Source organism: Bubalus kerabau, chromosome 7 (genome assembly GCF_029407905.1).
Source record: "Bubalus kerabau isolate K-KA32 ecotype Philippines breed swamp buffalo chromosome 7, PCC_UOA_SB_1v2, whole genome shotgun sequence".
NCBI classification, from domain to species: Eukaryota; Metazoa; Chordata; class Mammalia; order Artiodactyla; family Bovidae; genus Bubalus; species Bubalus kerabau.
This window is the reverse complement of record NC_073630.1, coordinates 9,757,787-9,777,024: the sequence shown is the minus strand read 5'-3', so window position 1 is coordinate 9,777,024 and position 19,238 is coordinate 9,757,787. Positions and strand designations below refer to the sequence as shown.

The following is a 19,238-nucleotide window of genomic DNA, read 5'->3' as shown; positions in this document are numbered from 1 at the left end:
GTATTCTATAAAACCTATATTACATATGTTACATATTACATCTTTGCATAAAGATTGAGTTGTTTCTGTTAAAGGTGAGAGAAAAGAAAGGAAGTGTACTTAGCAGGTAATTAGAAATAATATTTTCACAGAGCTAATGTGACCTAACTTATGTTTAAAAAGTAAAATAATGAATTAGAATTCCATATTCAAGAGAAATAAAATTTGCTAGTTTTGATTAAACAAGAAACCAAAAGACACTAAAAAAAAAGCAGCAGTTCAAAGAGTGATTATAATATGGCAATTAGTACCTGATCAAATGCATAATAAAAAACTGAGGATTCTAGTTAATAAGGATTATTCTGAGATGTTTCGAGTTTGGTATGTTGAGCCACGTACAAGTAAATAAAAAATAGAGGTTGTTAATTTCTCCAACCATATGTAAATTATAAGTGATGTTTGAGGTCCCTGCATAATACAGTGTTGTGTGGATGTGAAAGCTGGACTATAAAGAAAGCTGAGTGCAGAAGATTTGATGCTTTTGAGCTGTGGTGTTGGAGAAGACTCCTGAGATTCCCTTGGACTTCAAGGAGATCCAACCAGTCAATCCTAAAGGAAATCAGTCCTGAATATTCATTGGAAGGACTGATTCCAAAGCTGAAACTCCAGTACTCTGGCCACCTCATGCGAAGAACTAACTCATTAGAAAAGACCCTGATGCTGGGAAAGATTGAAGGCAGGAGGAGAAGGGGACAACAGAGGATGAGATGGTTGGATGGCATCACCGACTCGATGGACATGAATTTGGGTAAGCTCTGGGAGTTGGTGATGGACAGGGAAGCTTGGCAAGCTGCAGTCCATGGGGTCACAAAGAGTCAGACTCAACTGAGCAACTGAACTGAATGTTGAAAGTCAAGTAAGAAAGAATAAAATGTGGTGTTTAGGTTCTACTAAAAGTATGGATCGTTTAGGTTCTGTTAAGGAAAAAAGAACAACTGAGAGGTCTGTGAATTTACTGTATGTAAATTTCTCATGGGTTTTCAGTGAAGAGTTTTTGGTCTATAGGTACCATAGAAGACCAGGCATTGGACAATAGTCACATCAGTACTGTGGGCCTCACATTCCTGAGCAATCCAGTAGGCAAATCCACACTGGTTAATATATATATATATATATATATATATATATATTTTGCCACTATTGTTCCTGTTTTGTTGTTGTTATTGCCCAGCCGATACTCCAGTAAAGCTGCTCCTTCTGTAATCAGTGTAATTTATTTGCTCTAGGACAGTGCCAGAACAGGATGCAGAAGACTGAGGAGGCTGTTCTCCCCTAATTATTTCTAGTCCTCTTACAGGGAGAACAGGTACTAGGGAAGAACACTAGTTCCACTTGCCATTTTCAGTGCTCACTTTTCTCTTTCTTTTTATTTTTTATTTATTTATTTTTTAAATTTTATTTTATTTTTAAACTTTACAAAATTGTATTAGTTTTGCCAAATATATTTTTTAAAAATAACCCCCACCATTGCTGAAAAGTTTTCTGGTAGATAAAAGAATCCCACAAGTCTGCAATGGGGGATTTTTTATTTAAGTATAATGGACTTGGATGAACATGTGAACGAGATGGTGGAAGCTAGAGTGTTTTTCCATTTCGCATGGATTGTATCAGTCCCCTCTTGCCTTCCAGTGCATATTCTTGCCTAAGCATGTGAATCAGTTTAAGAGCAAGGGTTCTGGAAAAAGCCCTAGGTTTAAACACTGGCTTCTACCTTTGTGGGTCATGGGATTCTGGGCAGGTCAGTTATACTTTCCTGGCTTTGGTTGCCTCATATGTGAAAATATAGAGTCATGATGATACCTACTTCAGAGATATTTTGAGATAAATAAATGAGACATGTAAGGAATTTAGTGTAGTCAGACATATAAACAATTAACAAATGATACGCTTGTACAACATGAAAAGAGTTTCCCACTCAAAATCATTCAGTCTTCCAATTAACAATGTGTATGAAAAAGATAAAGTATGGATCCTCAAGGGCAAATGATAGGAAAAGAACTGCTTTTGGGGTGCTTATTATTTGTCTCAGAAGAGAACAGACCTGTCAAATACACAGTTATGGGAACCCTTGTTGCAGCTTTGGGGGCATGCTGTCACCACCCCAGATATTTTGGAAATTTAGCTCTCATTAAGCTTGTGGCATGGAGAAGGAAATGGCAGCCCACTCCAGCGTTCTTGCCTGGAGAATCCCAGGGACGGGGGAGCCTGGTAGGCTGCCGTCTATGGGGTCGCAGAGAGTCGGACACGACTGAAGTGACTTAGCAGCAGCAGAAGCAAGTTTGTGGCAAGGTCCTTAATCTACCATGGAAGCTTAAGGCTGTCCCATGAGCCAGCAAGACAGAACTGTGTTAAGGTTTATTCTTTATTGGGATTGAGTTTTTGATGGCTTAGCTGTTTTAGGGCTAGGATGGACCACTTGGGTTCTCAGAGATACCCTGGGACACCCCACTGAAAGACATTATTTGGTAGCTCACTGTGTTAGCATAACACATCCCATGATGAGCTATTTTATTTCACTATTATCGCTAACCCAAACCTAGTTGATTTTTGGCTGACTGAAGTTCACTGCCTCTTCAAGGCTGGTCTTGCTGCCTTATTCTCTTTCATCGCTGACCTCCTTTTGTCCTACCTATTCTACCTTCCTGTTCCTTGTGGGTAAGATTATTCTAGGTTTCCTGGCTTGAGCATTTTGTTTTGATCTTTACTGTCAAAGCTTTTGCCCAAATTTGTAACCTTTCTGAGATAAAGTTCAAGTACCACAAAAGATAGCTTTTTTTGCTACTCACCTGCCCTCATGATGATCCAGTATTATACTTCATCTCTTTCTCATAGCCTTGGCTATCTTAGTTCTCTATCCTTAAGTCCTAGTTGCCTGGCACAAATATAACCTTTGTTAAACCTACCACTTTACATTTTGCATACCTACAACAGACTTGCTCATTGAGGCTGGAAAAAATACACAGTCACAACTGCATTCATGGTGCGCAGTGTATAGCCACAAGACAGCAATATTAAATTTATGACAACATATCTCAAAGGAGCACTCAGTTAAGCCCAGAAGTCCAGTAATACTTCCTTTGTCAATCCTCCCTCACATTCCCTAAAAGATCTTCTCTTTCTTCAAACACCCAAAATTCTATCCCCTTTTCTCACTTATATCTGTTGACCTTATTTCGCCAATAAAAGAGAAAGAACGCATAAGAAAAACACCTTATGTTTTCACTGTCAACCCCCCAAAAACATCTGGCTTTGAAAACCTACAGGGCTTGCATCCTGAGGAGACATAGGGCCATAGCGAATGGAGATTCTGCTCTTGAAGAACTGATGTGCAGATTCACTTACCCTGGCACTTAGTCCACAAATAGCACTTTGAAAAGTGCCCAGGCCATATGTGAAGGAAATTCATTTGCTAATCTTAAAGCATCTGCCAGAGAGACAAAAGCGTGTTGAGATTCTTTCCAGGGCTGGAAGTGCTAGTGGGTGCCATTTGTGTTCTCTAACTTGCTAGCACCCACCTCCTCACGATGCTGTGGTAGCCCTGCCAGAGGCAGCAGGTGAGTGCTCTATCCCCTTGTGTCTCTGCCACAGTCCTCTCGGAGGTGATGGGCAAGTGCTCACCCCTCCATGTATGTTCCAGTCACTTCATTGGAGGTGGTGGGTGAGTATCCTGCCTCCCCCACAGACCCCCAGAGCCAGTGGGCACATGCAACACACACAGAATATGCCCCTTGAGCACTGGGCTCTGGTGGCTGGATGGATTGTTTCAGAGCCCGTAGTTCTGAAACAGAGAGAGATTTCAAGAGACAGCCAAGTACCAGTGCAGGATTAAACAATAAAGCTCATTGCCTACATGAGGCCACCTCTTTAAGACCAGGGGAGAGTGCTGTTTTACCTAATATATAGAACAAACATTAAGAGTCAAGAAAAATGAGGAATTGGAAGAGTAGGCTCCAAAAAGAAGAGCAAGATAAATCTTCAGGGAAAAAAAAGTTAATAAAATGAGATGAGTAGCTTGCATAATAAAAATTCAAAGTAGTAGTCATAAACATGCTCACTGAACTTAGGAAGAGAATGGATGAATAGAGAGCTTCAATAAAAGGATAGAAAATAAATACCAAAGAGAAGTCACAAAACTGAAGAATACAGTAACTGAACTGAAAATATGCTTAGAAGGGTTCAATAGTGGACTTGAATGAAGCAGAAGAAAAAAAAAAAAAAAAAAAAAAAGGGATCTGGGAGACAAGGAAGTGGAACTCACCCAGACAGAGAAGCAAAAAACAAAAAAAAAGTAAATGCTGCTTAAGGGACCTGTGGGACAACATCAAGAAAAATAGTATCTATATTTAAGGGGTCCTAGAAGGACAAAAGGCAGGGATAGGAGCAGAAAACTTACTTGAAAAAATTATGGCTGAAAACTTCCCTAACAATGCTAAGGAAACAGATACCCAGATTCAGGAAGCCCAGAGAATTCCAAACAAGAAGAACCCAAAGAGACTCACACCAAGACACAGAGTAATTAAAATGCTGAAAGTTAAAGAGGGAATCTTAAAAGCAGCAAGAGAAAAACAAGGTATTTTGCATAAAGGAACACCCATAACACGAATAGCAGATTTCTCAGGTGAAACCTTGCAGCTCAGAAGAAACTACTTAAAGGAAAATACTTCTGACCATGCAAGTTTATCATTCAGATTTGAAGAAGATATCCAAAGTTTTCTAGATGAACAAAAGCTAAGGAAGTTCATCAATGCTAAACTGGCTGTACAAGAAGTGTTAAAGGGATCTTCTTTAAGGTGAAAAGAAAAGGCATTAGTAACTAGAAAGCATAGGAAAGTAAAAATCTCACCAGTTGAGATAATATATAATACAGGAAGTAGATTGATTACTTATAAAGCTAGTATGAATGTTAAAAGAGAAAAGTAGTAAAAATAATTACATAATTAGTTAATTATGGATTCACAGAATTGTAAAACTATAAAATACAATATCAAAAATATAAAATATGAAGATGAGTTCAAGAATGCAGGCTTGTAGAATGTATTCAAATTTGCTATCAATTTAAAATAAACTATTGAACATTTATTAAAAAGCAGAGACATTACTTTGCCAACAGAGGTCTGTCTCCTCAAGGCTGTGGTTTTTCCAGTGGTCATGTATGGATGTGAGAGTTGGACCATAAAGAAGGCTGAACACTGAAGAATTGATGCTTTTGAACTGTGGTGTTGGAGAAGACTCTTGAGGGTCCCTTGGACTGCAAGATCAAACCAGTCAATCCTAAGGAATTCAATCCTGAATACTCATTGGAAGGACTGATGCTGAAGCTGAAGCTCCAATAATTTGACCACCCGATGTGAAGAGCCGACTCACTAGAAAAGACTCTGATGCTGGGAAAGACTGAAGGCAGAGGAGAAGGAGATGACAGAGGATGAGATGGTTGGATGGCATCACGGACTCAATGGATATGAGTTTGAGCAAGCTCTGGGAGATAGTGAAGTACAGGGAAGCCTGGTGTGCTGCAGTCCATCGGGTCACAAAGAGTCAGACACGACTGAGTGACTGAACAACAACAGTTGTATGCAGAAACTGTTATCTGTGAGCCTCATGGTAACCATAAAGCACAAACCTATAATAGATGTACAAAAGATAATGAGAAAGGAATCTAAGCATAATGCTACAGCAAGTCATCAAACAACGAGGGAAGAAAGCAGGAAACCTGAAAAAAAAAACCAGAGATGAACTACAAAACAGAAAAAAAATATTAATAAAATGACAATTAGTACATACCTATTAATAATTATTTTAAATGCAAATGGACTAATTTCTCCAATCAAAAGACATATACTGACCAAACCGATAAAAGAAAACAAGACCCACTTATATGCTGCCTAATCTAGTAAGAAAAAGACTCTCATCGGTCAGGCAGATTGCATAGAAGGTAACAAACAACTACCTCTTCTACAAGCAGACTGAATACTCCTACACCAATTTGCATTTTGATAGAAAACAATATTCTAGAACTGTGTTAATCTAATATTTTAGCAGTGAAGAATTCTTGAGGTTTTTCTTTTTATCTTATAAATAAACTCATAAAAGTTGAGCCTACTTTACCAACGTTTTAAAGGCTTTCATTGCTTCTCTTCAGACATGCCCCAGATAATCACAGTGGTGTGATCACTCACCTAGAGGCGGACATCCTGGAATGCAAAGTCCAGTGGGCCTTAGGAAGCAGAACTACAAACAAAGCTAGTGGAGGTGATGGAATTCCAGTTAAGCTCTTTCAAATCCTAAAAGATGATGCTGTGAAAGTGCTGCACTCAATATGCCAGCAAGTTTGGGAAACTCAGCAGTGGCCACAGGACTGGAAAAGGTGAGTTTTCATTCCAATCCCAAAGAAAGGCAATGCCAAGGAATGTTCAAACTATTGCAGAATTGCACTCATCCCACACACTAGAAAAGTAATGCTCAAAATTCTCCAAGCCAGGTTTCAACAGTACGTGAACCATGAATTTCCAGATGTTCAAGCTAGATTTAGAAAAGGCAGAGGAACCAGAGATCCAATTGCCAACATCCACTGGATCATCGAGAAAGCAAGAGAGTTCCAGAAAAACATCTGCTTTATTGAGCACACCAAAGCCGTTGACTGTGTGGGTCACAGCAAACTGTGGAGAATTCTGGAAGAGAAGGGAATACCAGACCACCTGACCTACCTCCTGAGAAACCTGTATGCAGGTCAGGAAGCAACAGAACTGGACATGGAACAACAAACTGGTTCCAAATCGGGAAAGGAGTATGTCATTGCTGTGTATTGTCACCCTGCTTATTTAACTTCTATGCAGAGTACATCATGAGAAATTCTGGACTGAATAAAGCACAAGCTGGAATCAAGATTGCCAGGAGAAATATCAATAACCTTAGATATGCAGATGACACCACCCTTATGGCAGAAAGTGAAGAAGAACTAAAGAGCCTCTTGATGAAAGTGAAAGAGGAAGAGTGAAAAAGTAGGCTTAAAGCTCAACATTCATAAAACAAAGATCATGGCATCCGGTCCCATCACTTCATGGCAAATAGATGGGGAAACAATGGAAATAGTGACAGACTTTATTTTTCTGGGCAACAAAATCACTGCAGATAGTGACTGCAGCCATGAAATTGAAAGACTCTTACTTCTTGGAAGAAAAGTTATGACCAACCTAGACAGTATATAAAGAAGCAGAGGCATTACTTTGCCAACAAAGGTCTGTCTAGTCCTAGCACCATCTAGGAAGGTATCCTAAGACAAAGTTAATTTTCTTGAAACTGTCTAAACTTTTTCTGTCCATTCAAGCTTTTTTTTTTTTTTTTTTTTTTTTTACTATCTTGTACTTGCTGTACAGAATATTTGCTTTAAGAAGAAATTACTCTGTTTTCCCATTGATAAGCAAAAATGCATCTCATTACTTTTTCTACACATTTAATCTTTTAATCATTGTTCCCAGGATAGCTCCAGCATGAATTTTGAACCTAAATATCCAATTTATTTTTCACACAGAAAATGGAAAGATAAGGAGTAACTGTTTCATACACAATCTTGGTAGCATACCAGCAAATTTCATGAGCACACATAAAGCAATTACCTACAGCTATCATTTTTACAACTCTATAAAGTGGCAAAAATAAACGTGTTCAGTAAATAAAAAGTATTTTATACGTAAATAAGGGGGCAACAGGGAAGCCTGGTGTGCTGCAGTCCATGGGGTCGCAAAGAGTCGGACATGACCGAGTGACTGAACAGATCTGAACTGAACTGAAGGAGTCTTCCCAGGTGGCTCAGTGATAAAGAATCCACCTGCCAAGCAGGAGACTTGGATTCGATCCCTGGGAAGATCCCCTGGAGTCGAAAATGGAAACCCAATCTAGTATTCTTGCCTAGAAAATTCCATGGATAGAGAAGCCTGGCAGGCTACAGTCCAACGGGTTGCAAAGAGTCGTACGTGACTGAGCAAATGAGCATGATATGTACATAATGTGAAATGTGAATAATAATAAAATGTAAATACATAAATAATAAGCAAATATTGCTGACTAATATTTCAGTATTCTGTTTCATATAGAAATTAAGTATTCAAAGATTATTTATTCAATAATCCAATATTAGTACTGGTCTTAAAGTTAACTAAAAAATCTGGAAATTATATCTAAGCGGACATGCCCCTGAGTCTAATTACTACTGATTAAAAAAAAGTTTGTCAGAGTTATATTTCAGTTGAGTTAAATGCAGTTTTTTCTTTGCATTAGTTTCACCACCACCCGCCACAATGCTTCTCACTCGTAATCTCAGAACTTACAACCGCACAGCAAAGTCGGCTTTATTAGCCCTGTTTAGAGATGAATTAACTGAAACTCTTTAGTGGTGGAACCTGTGTTCTGCCCTCAGTCTATCTTGCTTTCCAACTTGCCAAGGTACTTCTGAATGTCTCGGTAATTTGGGAGCTCAAGAAGCATGATACCTCCAATTTGACTTGTTCTCTCTCATGATTGTTTTGGCTATTCTAGTCTTTTGTGTTTCTGTGCAAATTTTGTAATTATTTTTTCTTTTCTGTGAAAAATGCCATTTGTACAGTAAATCTCCTACATACAAACCCTCAAACTGCAAACTTTCAAAGATGTGAACGTGCATTTGCATGTCCAGTCATGTAAGTCAGTACACTGCTATGTGCCAGTTGTGTTAGTTGGGTTAGGCTGACTTTGGTGGACTTACGAGCAAATTTGATTTACGAATGTGCTCTTGGTATGGAACTCATTCATATGTAGGGGACTTACTGTATTTTGATAGGGATTGTACTGAATCTGTAGAATGCTGTGGTTAGTATGGATATAGTAACACTGTTAATTCTTCTACTTCATAAGCATGGAATAACTTTTCATTTGCTTCTGTTTACTTCAGTTTTGTCCTTAATGTTATGTAGTTTTCAATGTACAGATCTTCCATTTCTAGTTATCAGTTAAATACAATTTTATATTTTCCATCATCTTGAACACTGTGCAAATATACTACCTTATCCGATCAGTAAACTGATGGGAAAACTTTAGGAAGTTCAGGTCAACTGGTCTCTTCATAAGAAAACACATATAAGACCTATTTAAAAATTACATTATGCATTATATTCCACATTTATAAAACAGAGAACTCATAGAAGCATTCTTAAACCAAAATTACCAAAGCAGTCTGATTTATCAAAAAAAAATTACCTTGATTACATGAACAGTTTTCATAGAAAAAGTTGCTGTGGAAGGATCATTTTTCTCTTAATAGCACAGCTAAAGTATTAGAAGTCTGCTCCTTTGTATGTGGGATTCTAGGAATATTATATTCATGTAAACACCTAAATTTTCTATAAACCAGTCAGAATTGATTTTTATTTTATTTTATTTTATTCTTTTTTTATTTTTTTTTTAAATTTTATTTTATGTTTAAACCTGAAACACTGTATTAGTTTTGCCAAACATCAACACGAATCCGCCACAGGTATACATACTCTCCCCATCCTGAACCCCCCTCCCTCCTCCCTCCCCACACCATCCCTCTGGGTCGTCCCAGTGCACCAGCCCCAAGCATCCAGTATCGTGCATCGAACCTGGACTGGCAACTCGTTTCATACATGATATTTTACATGTTTCAATGCCATTCTCCCAAATCTTCCCACCCTCTCCCTCTCCCACAGAGTCCATAAGACTGTTCTATACATCAGTGTCTCTTTTGCTGTCTCGTACACAGGGTTATTGTTACCATCTTTCTAAATTCCATATATATATGCGTTAGTATACTGTATTGGTGTTTTTCTTTCTGGCTTACTTCACTCTGTATAATAGGCTCCAGTTTCATCCACCTCATTAGAACTGATTCAAATGTGTTCTTTTTAATGGCTGAGTAGATCTTTCATTTATTGATTTATAGAAGTTAATTTATTAATGACTGTGACAGAAAATATTTCATGCTTACATTGAGAGAGAAAGACTGTTCTCAATTGTAGATAGAAAAGATCTTGTATCTAGTTTTATACCTTTAGTAATAGGTCAAAAGTAAGTACAGAAACACTATATCACAGTTGTTAACATTGCAATGTGTTCTTCTCTCCAATAAAATTGAAGCACAAAAAGACAAAACAAGGGGGGGAAAACACAAAACTCTTTGATATCTCTCAATGATCAAGTTCATCACATGTTGAGACCATAAAACCGGATCTTAAGCATTTGCTGCCACCCAAGGACTTCCCTGATGGCTCAGAAGGTAAAGCATCTGCCTGCAATGTGGGAGACCCTGGATGGGGAAGATCCCCTGGAGAAGGACCTGGCACCCCGCTCTGGTACTCTTGCCTGGAAAATACCACGGACAGAGGAGCCTGGTAAGCTACAGTCCTCAGGGTTGCAAAGAGTTGGACATGACTGAGCGACTTAACTTTCGCTTTCTTTCAAGGGAAATACAGTGGTGCTAGTGGTAAAGAACCTGCCCGTCAGTGCAGGAGATGCAAGAGATTTCCAGTTTGATCTCTGGGTAGGGAAGATCCCCTGGAGGAGGGCATGGCAACCCACTCCAGTATTCTTGCCTGGAGAGTCGCATGGACAGAGCAATCTGGAGGGCTACAATCCATAGAGCTGCAGAGTCGGACATGACAGACATAGCATAGCAGGCAAGGGAAATACTATTGGTCCTGCACAAATTAGAATCCAAATAAACTTTGCCAAACATCAGAAACAAAATTAAACTCTTGAACCCAGTAATACCAGTACTCTACTCTAAATCAGCTCTGCTCATGGTCCCTGTGAACCTGCCATGCCTACTAGATAGGGTGCCCAGAATATGGCTGTCTTTTGGGAAGGTGCCTGAATTAATTTACATAACTTTGGATATTGCAGTGTATAGTAATGAGCATCCTCCTTGAAACCCAGCAATATATAAAAACAGAATATATAAATTTTAAAGCATTAAAGGAAAAGGAAAAATGAGTACACTTGCTCAGTCTAGTAGAATGTAGTAGTGGGATGGAAAGTGAAGTGAAAGTCACTCAGTCGTGTCTGACTTTTTGTGACCCCATGGACTGTGTAGTCCCTGGAATTCTCCAGGCTAAAATACTGGCATGGGTAGCTTTTCCCTTCTCCGGGGGCTCTTCCCAACCCAGGGATCAAACCCTGGTCTCCCGCATTGCGGGCAGATTCTTTACCAGGTGAGCTACAAGGGAAGCCCAAGAATACTGGAGTGGGTAGCCTATCCCTTCTCCAGGGGATCTTCCCGACACAGGAATCATCTGGGTGTCCGGCATTGCAGGAGGATTCTTGACCAACTGAGCTATCAGGGAAGTGGGATGGAAAGAAAAGGGAGAAAAGTATCATACCTCAAAATTACAAAATAAGATATAGGAAGATTCCCAAAGTGTCACTTTTTAAATAGAATTAACTTTCCAGTTAAAAGACAGAGATAATCAAAGTCTATGAATTTGATTTTAGAAATCTTATTGTATTCTGTTTTAAAAGAGATACCTAAGACATAATGACACAGAAAAGTCTAAAGTAAAGAGAAAATAATGGTATCAGGCTATTACCAAGAAAAAGGGAACTTATTTGGCTGTGTTAACATTGGGAAAAAAATGTATCTTCAGTTAGAACTTTTTTTAAATAAAGAACTATAAGGTCTTGTGATATACATTTATATCACACAATTTATATTTATATCACACGATATATATTTATATTGTGTACTTAGTCACATCTGACTCCTTGCAACCCCACAGACTGTAGTCCACCAGGATCCTCTGTCCATGGGGATACTTCAGGCATGAATACTGAAATGGGTTGCCATGCCCTCCTCCATGGAATCTTCCCAAACCAGGGATTGAACCCAGGTCTCCCGCATTGCAGGCAGATTCTTACCGTCTGAGCCACCAGGGAATCCTAGGTCTATATATATATGGTATAGATATACCTAGTATATATTATACTTTTTATATATAATCTATGTTTATATAATTCATCAGATCTTAAGCTTCTTTATCCAGAAAAGAATTTTGCCCAGTATTAACATAGCTAATATTAATATAGTAATTACATTATTTATCAATGTATTAGTAAAATACTTAGAATAAAAAGTAGATATTTTAATATATAAGATACAATATTGACAATACCATTAATATAACAATATTAGTACTATTAATATATTACTAAGATATTACTTAGAGAGAGAGAGAGAGAGATATAATTATAGCTAATATATAAACATTTGTTTATATCCAGACACACATCAGTTCAGTTCCGTCGGCTCATTCGTGTCCGACTCTTTGCGTCCCCGTGAATCACAGCACGCCAAGCCTCCCTGTCCATCACCAACTCCCGGAGTTCACTCAGACTCACGTCCATCGAGTCAGTGATCCCATCCAGCCATCTCATCCTCTGTCATCCCCTTCTCCTCCTGCCCCAAATCTTTCCCAGAATCAGGGTCTTTTCCAATGAGTCAACTCTTTGCATGAGGTGGCCAAAGTACTAGAGTTTCAGCTTTAGCGTCATTCCTTCCAAAGAAATCCCAGGGCTGATCTCCTTCAGAATGGACTGGTTGGATCTCCTTGCAGTCCAAGGGACTCTCAAGAGTCTTCTCCAACGCCACAGTTCAAAAGCATCAATTCTTCGGCGCTCAGCCTTCTTCACAGTCCAACTCTCACATCCATACATGACCACAGGAAAAACCATAGCCTTGACTAGACGAACCTTTGTTGGCAAAGTAATGTCTCTGCTTTTGAATATGCTATCTAGGTTGGACATAACTTTTCTTCCAAGGAGTAAGCATCTTTTAATTTCATGGCTGCAGTCACCATCTGCAGTGATTTTGGAGCCCAGAAAAATAAAGTCTGACACTGTTTCCACAGTTTCCCCATCTATTTCCCATGAAGTGATGGGGCCGGATGCCATGATCTTCGTTTTCTGAATGTTGAGCTTTAAGCCAACTTTTTCGCTCTTCACTTTCACTTTCATCAAGAGGCTTTTGAGTTCCTCTTCACTTTCTGCCATAAGGGTGGTGTCATCTGCATATCTGAGGTTATTGATATTTCTCCCGGCAATCTTGATTCCAGCTTGTGTTTCTTCCAGTCCAGCGTTTCTCATGATGTACTCTGCATAGAAGTTAAATAAGCAGGGTGACAATATACAGCCTTGACGTACTCCTTTTCCTATTTGGAACCAGTCTGTTGTTCCATGTCCAGTTCCAACTGTTGCTTCCTGACCTGCATATAGATTTCTCAAGAGGCAGGTCATATATATATAAAGAATTATACCTGTGTGAACCTAAGTATCCAATATAAAACACTAGAAAAAAGCAAGAGTGTACACAAAGAAAATAGTATGAAGGAAATGATTGAATTAAGAACAGAAATTAATGAATATGGACCAATTTCACTTACAACATTAGAAACAAAAATGCTTAATGCCCAACCAAATCAAGCAGAGTGTGTGTGTGTGTGTGTGTGTGTGTGTGTGTATAAATATATAAATAGAATGTGAAAATACTAAGTGTTGGTAAGGTATGGAACAACTGGAAGTTTCATATGCTGTTGCTAGGAATAGAAATTGGTTAAAAGTGTTTTAAAAATCTCTTAGCAAATTTTAATATATTCCTAAATTGAAAAAATGTATCCAAACCATAAAAAGTCCCAATATTATATTTAAGAACATTCTAGTAATTCTCAAAATCATTACGCAGACCATCTCAAACTTCCCTCACATTTTTCTGAATTGAAATGTTCAGATGAGTACTTGCTAAAAAGACACAAATATGAACAAGTGTTTGTTCAACAAAGCCCTTGCCAACAGAGATTCAGGGATAATTTCAGGCGGCAGACCTTAAATTACTAATAGAGAAGATCATGGAAGTACTAGAGGATTTACAAAATGATATGGTAAAAAATAGATTAGAAGTAAAATTGAATCTGGTTAAAGAGATGTAGAAAGTGCATGAAGAATACTTGCCAGAGGTGATATTATGTAGGGCCTTGCAGGATAATATGAGTTTTCCTTTCAAATTAGCTTGGGAGAGATGTGGAGATAGAATTTTAGATCACATCCATGATATTAAATGTACAGAGATAAGAAACTGTATGTTGGAAGAGTATGTGTAGTAAGAGAAGAAACAAAGAGTATATTGGGGCCAAATTTCATAACATATATGTTATAAAAAGAAGTAGGATAGTTACTGTGACTTCCTAGTATATCAAATTACTTAAAATCTGTTGCTATTAGAAATGATACCTATTTGCAGAAGTACATCATATCGCTACTTTAAATTTTATGTGTACCATTAACTACTTGAATATCACAAGAAACTCCTATTATTTTAAAGATTTATGTCGTTTTAATGAAATAATTTTGATGAGAGTAAAATGAAGAAATCTGAAATGTTCAGATCAGATCAGTCGTTCAGTCGTGTCCAACTCTTTGTGACCCCATGAATCGCAGCACGCCAGGCCTCCCTGTCCATCACCAACTCCTGGAGCTCACCCAGACTCACGTCCATCGAGTCAGTGATGCCATCCAGCCATCTCATCCTCTGTCGTCCCCTTCTCCTCCTGCCCCCAATCCCTCCCAGCATCAGAGTCTTTTCCAATGAGTCAACTCTTCGCACGAGGTGGCCAAAGTACTGGAGTTTCAGCTTTAGCGTCATTCCTTCCAAAGAACACTCAGGGCTGATCTCCTTCAGAATGGACTGGCTGGATCTCCTTGCAGTCCAAGGGACTCTCAAGAGTCTTCTCCAACACCACAGTTCAAAAGCATCAATTCTTTGGCGCTCAGCCTTCTTCACAGTCCAACTCTCACATCCATATATGGCCACAGGAAAAAACCATAGCCTTGACTAGACGAACCTTTGTTGGCAAAGTAATGTCTCTGCTTTTGAATATGCTATCTAGGTTGGTCATAAATGTTACGTGCATTTAAAAAAACATGCCCTGTTACTTTGAGACTGTGTGTGTATACTCAGTCATGTCTGACTCTTTGCAACCCCATGGACTGTAGCCTGCCCAGGCTTTTCTGTCCATGGAATTTTCCAGGCAAGAATACTGGAGCGGGTCGCCACTTCCTACTCCAGAGAGTCTTCCTGACCCAGAGATTGAACCTGTGTCTCCCAATTCTCCGACATTGGTGGGTGGATTCTTTACCACTGCACCACCTGGGAAGTAGCTGTTACTTTGAGAAATTCACTGAATAAGAGTGTTTCTTTTTCCTGGCATTTTTATAGGCAGTTAACTGCTTGTTGAAACAAGTAGCATGTGTTTTAGAGTGAAAAAAATTGTTTTGTCTTTCTCATCCCATATTTAATATGTTTAGAAACATACAAAAGTCTGATATGTTACTGACATACTTGATATCTTTAACTTTTAAAATGTAAATCATAAACTAGGATTCTTTAGCTTATAGGCAACCGATATCCACTTCTACTTGGTTGAGCTGAAAGAGGAAATTTACAATGAGGATATTCAGATATGTTGAGTAAGCAAGGAGATTTGAAAACGCCTTAGGAAGAGTGAACACACCAGAGGAGGAGATGGTTGGATGGCATCACTGACTCGATAGACATGAGTTTGAGTGAGCTCTGGGGGTTGGTGATGGACAGGGAGGCCTGGCATGCTGCAGTCCATTGGGTCGCAAAGAGTTGGACACGACTGAGCAACTGAACTGAACTGAACTAGGAAGAGTGAAAACCAGGGTGGTTCTATGGATCTCAGAAGTAAGAGTTCTGTTGTTTCGTGGCTCCAGCTGGCTCGCCAGAATCCAACTGACTGTTGGATCAATCACCTATGGTCATCCTGACAGGTCATAGAACAGAGCAATAGGGGCTTAATTCACAATCAGCATACATCAGTGAAAGTATAAAATTTGGGAATGAATCTTCCTCCAAATAGATTTTCCAAAGAATTAAAGCATTTTGTTTTATACATAAATGAATGAGTCTAAGGGAATACTCTTTTCTTAAAATCTCACTGAACTTATACATCCTCTTTATCCTAGCCCTTGGCTGTAAGAAAAAGGTATGCAAAAATAGAACAGGCTGCATCCAACATTTTCTTTAAATATCGTTTGGGAAAATGTCTAACATACTGTTTGTCAGAGGCAAAAGTTTCCAGAGAGCTATAGTTAGTGGCTATAAAAAGATTAAGAGAAGCAATGTATTAAATGTTACCCTTAGCTGATCTAGCTGAAAAAAAAAAAATGACAAAAGAGAAGGGTGTTTGAGATGACAAGGGGTATGATAAAAAGTCACTGCTCACAGTTTGGAGAAATCAAAATAACCCTGTGTACGAGACAGCAAAAGAGACACTGATGTATAGAACAGTCTTATGGACTTTGTGGGAGAGGGAGAGGGTGGGAAGTTTTGGGAGAATGGCGTTGAAACACGTGTAATATCATGTATGAAACGAGTTGCCAGTCCAGGTTCGATGCACGATACTGGATGCTTGGGGCTGGTGCACTGGGACGACCCAGAGGGATGGTATGGGGAGGGAGGAGGGAGGAGGGTTCAGGATGGGGAACACATGTATACCTGTGGCGGATTCATTGTGATATTTGGCAAAACTAATACAATTATGTAAAATTTAAAAATAAAATTAAAAAAAAAAAAAAAAAAAAAGGCCCTGTTGAAGCTTGAATGCAACCTCTCTATTTGGCTGTCCTGCAGCGTGTTAAGTCGCCTCAGTCGTGTCTGACTCTTTGCAAGCCCGGACCATAGCCCGCCAGGCTCCTCTGTCCATGGGATTCTCCAGGCAAGAATACTGGAGTGGGCTGTCAACCCCTTCTTTAGGGTTCTTCGCAACCCAGGGATCGAATTCGAGTCTCTCATGTCTACCTGTGTTGGCAAGCAGGTTCTTTACCACCAGCACCACCTGGAGGCCCTTGGTTGTACTAGCAGAGGGAAACAGACCTGAGTCACAGAGTGAGATGTACACCTAGGGTGACCTGGCTGAAGCACTAGAGTAGGTACCAGCCCAAGAAAGGTTAAAAAGTTCATGTTTCCTCGGGTGTCTGGGAAAGCCCAGAGGTGAGAACACTGTGCTTCCTAACACAGGCTAATATTTAGTTGCTAAATGATAACTGAGGGCTTATTACGTGCCAGATACCTCAGATTGGCTTGCTTTATTTCACTTAACATTCAAAATAGCTTAATGAGATCAGCACTGTTCTGTACTCCCGTTTACTGAAGTGGCCACACAGAAAGTCCAAGCTTTTGGACCATGTGATTTTATTTTGATACTCTGTATAAACAGATGTCAGCATAAAAAAAATTTGAAGAGGAAAACCAGTCCCTTCGTTGTTAAAAGTTTATCCTAAAATAAACTAAGTGATGGCAGTTTCTCAGGCAGCACCCAACATTAGTGAAGCTCTAACTTTGTGCCATATTAAAGATGTGTAAGCTTGGCCAGGGTTATGAATTTGATTATTGTTTAAATGGCTGGCAATTTAGCAGGTTATCTTTGCCAGACCCCTCAAAGCTTTTCTCAATTATAGAAAAAAAATGCCTTGCACTTTGGCAAGTGAATATTTTTCAGTTGTTGCTCATCCAAAACAGGGGATACAGCATTTTTATTGCTGTATATGAGTGTCAGGCTTCCCAGGTGGCACTACTGGTAAAGAATCCACCTGCCATTAACAAACATGGGTTTGATCCCTGGGTCGGGAAGATCCCCTGGAGGAGGGCATGGCAGTCCGCTCCAGTATTCTTGCCTAGATAATGCCATGGACAGAGGAGCCTGGTGGGCTATAGACCATGGGGTCATAAACAGTTGGACATGACTGAAGTGACTTAGCATGCATGCATGCAGAGTCAGCAAGGAGATTCATTATTATTCTGAGCATGCATGATAAAATTGTTAATTATAAGTTTATAACCAAGTGAATGAACTTATGGTATTTCTGTAATTTATATATTATAACAAATAAAATGTGTAGTTAATATAATTAATTATGAGTTACAAATTTAATGATAACAAGGGTAGTTAATACTTTGTAGAACTATGAATTCTCATATCATATGTATTTTTTTTCCTTTGGGCATTTTTTTGTCTCCTAACTTGTATTCTGATTATTTGAATATCTCCCCCTCTATATTTTAGGCACAACTAGCCAGGGACTATAATTTAATTATACTCTCAGCATTTTCCCCAGTTATGTCAAGAATTAGGCTTCTTTAACTTTTGTACCTCAAGCACACAAGTTTTACAGTCCTTTGGGGAGAATTATTTTCCATGTCTGAGTTTCCTTATCACAGCAATTCCTTCTATTGCTTATTTCTATTCTAGGACCTATAAATTGCTTCACAGTAGGGTTTTTCAAACTAGACAGTGTATACCAACCTCCACAGTTTTTGCCAAATATATCATCTGTACTGTTACCTAATTAATATTTTCAAGTAAATTCAAGACTTTTATCTAAGATTTACTTGTGAAGGAACTATCTAACTATTGCAAATGGGAAAACAGAATAAGGCAAGTGATTTGCAATAGTTGTGTAGATCCTTTATAAATAGACTATGTTTATATAATGGGCTTCTCCAATGACTCGGCAGACTCCAAAGAATCTGCCTACAGTGCAGGAGATGTAGGTTCCATCTCTGGTTCAGGAAGACCCCCGGGAGGAGGAAATGACAACCCTCTCCAATATTCTTGCCTGGGTAATCCCATGGACTAAGGAGCCTAGCGGGCTACAGTCCATTGGCTCACAAAAGAATTGGACAAGACTGAGTGACCAAGCATGCACAAGCATAAAATTTATAGGTATAATCACCTATAGAATAATTATATAGATTAAAATAAAAGCCTGGAAACAAAGCTTTGGCTTTATTTTCTTACCAGCTCTCAACTGAACGAGGGCGAGAGAGAGTAGCAGTTATTAGAGAAGCATTAAATACACACTGGCACTAATCTCAGTCTTTACCGTTGATGCAATCAAGTTAATCAAAGGAAGTTTATAAAGGAGTGGATGTCTTATGATCTAATGCTATGTTACTTCATGCCAGTTTTAAAATGTTTTATTTATTTTTAATTGGAGGATAATTGCTTTCCCATATAGTGTTGCTTTCTGCCACATATCAACATGAATCAGCCATAGGTATACATATGTCTCCTCCCTCTTGAACTTCCCTCCCACCTCCCACCCCAGCCCACCCTTCCAGGTTGTCACAGAACACTGGA

General features: G+C 38.9%; 1 long non-coding RNA gene across 1 annotated transcript in view; it reads left to right on the top strand.

The window, feature by feature from the left end:
• The window catches only part of LOC129657433 (uncharacterized), a 41,163-nt gene extending 33,785 nt beyond the window's left edge, over nt 1-7,378 (top strand). The window contains exons 2-3 of the long non-coding RNA XR_008716717.1: nt 6,179-6,403; nt 6,518-7,378. This is a non-coding gene — a long non-coding RNA (uncharacterized LOC129657433). The remainder of the gene's footprint in view (nt 1-6,178; nt 6,404-6,517) is intronic.
• Nucleotides 7,379-19,238: the final 11,860 nt, after the last annotated feature.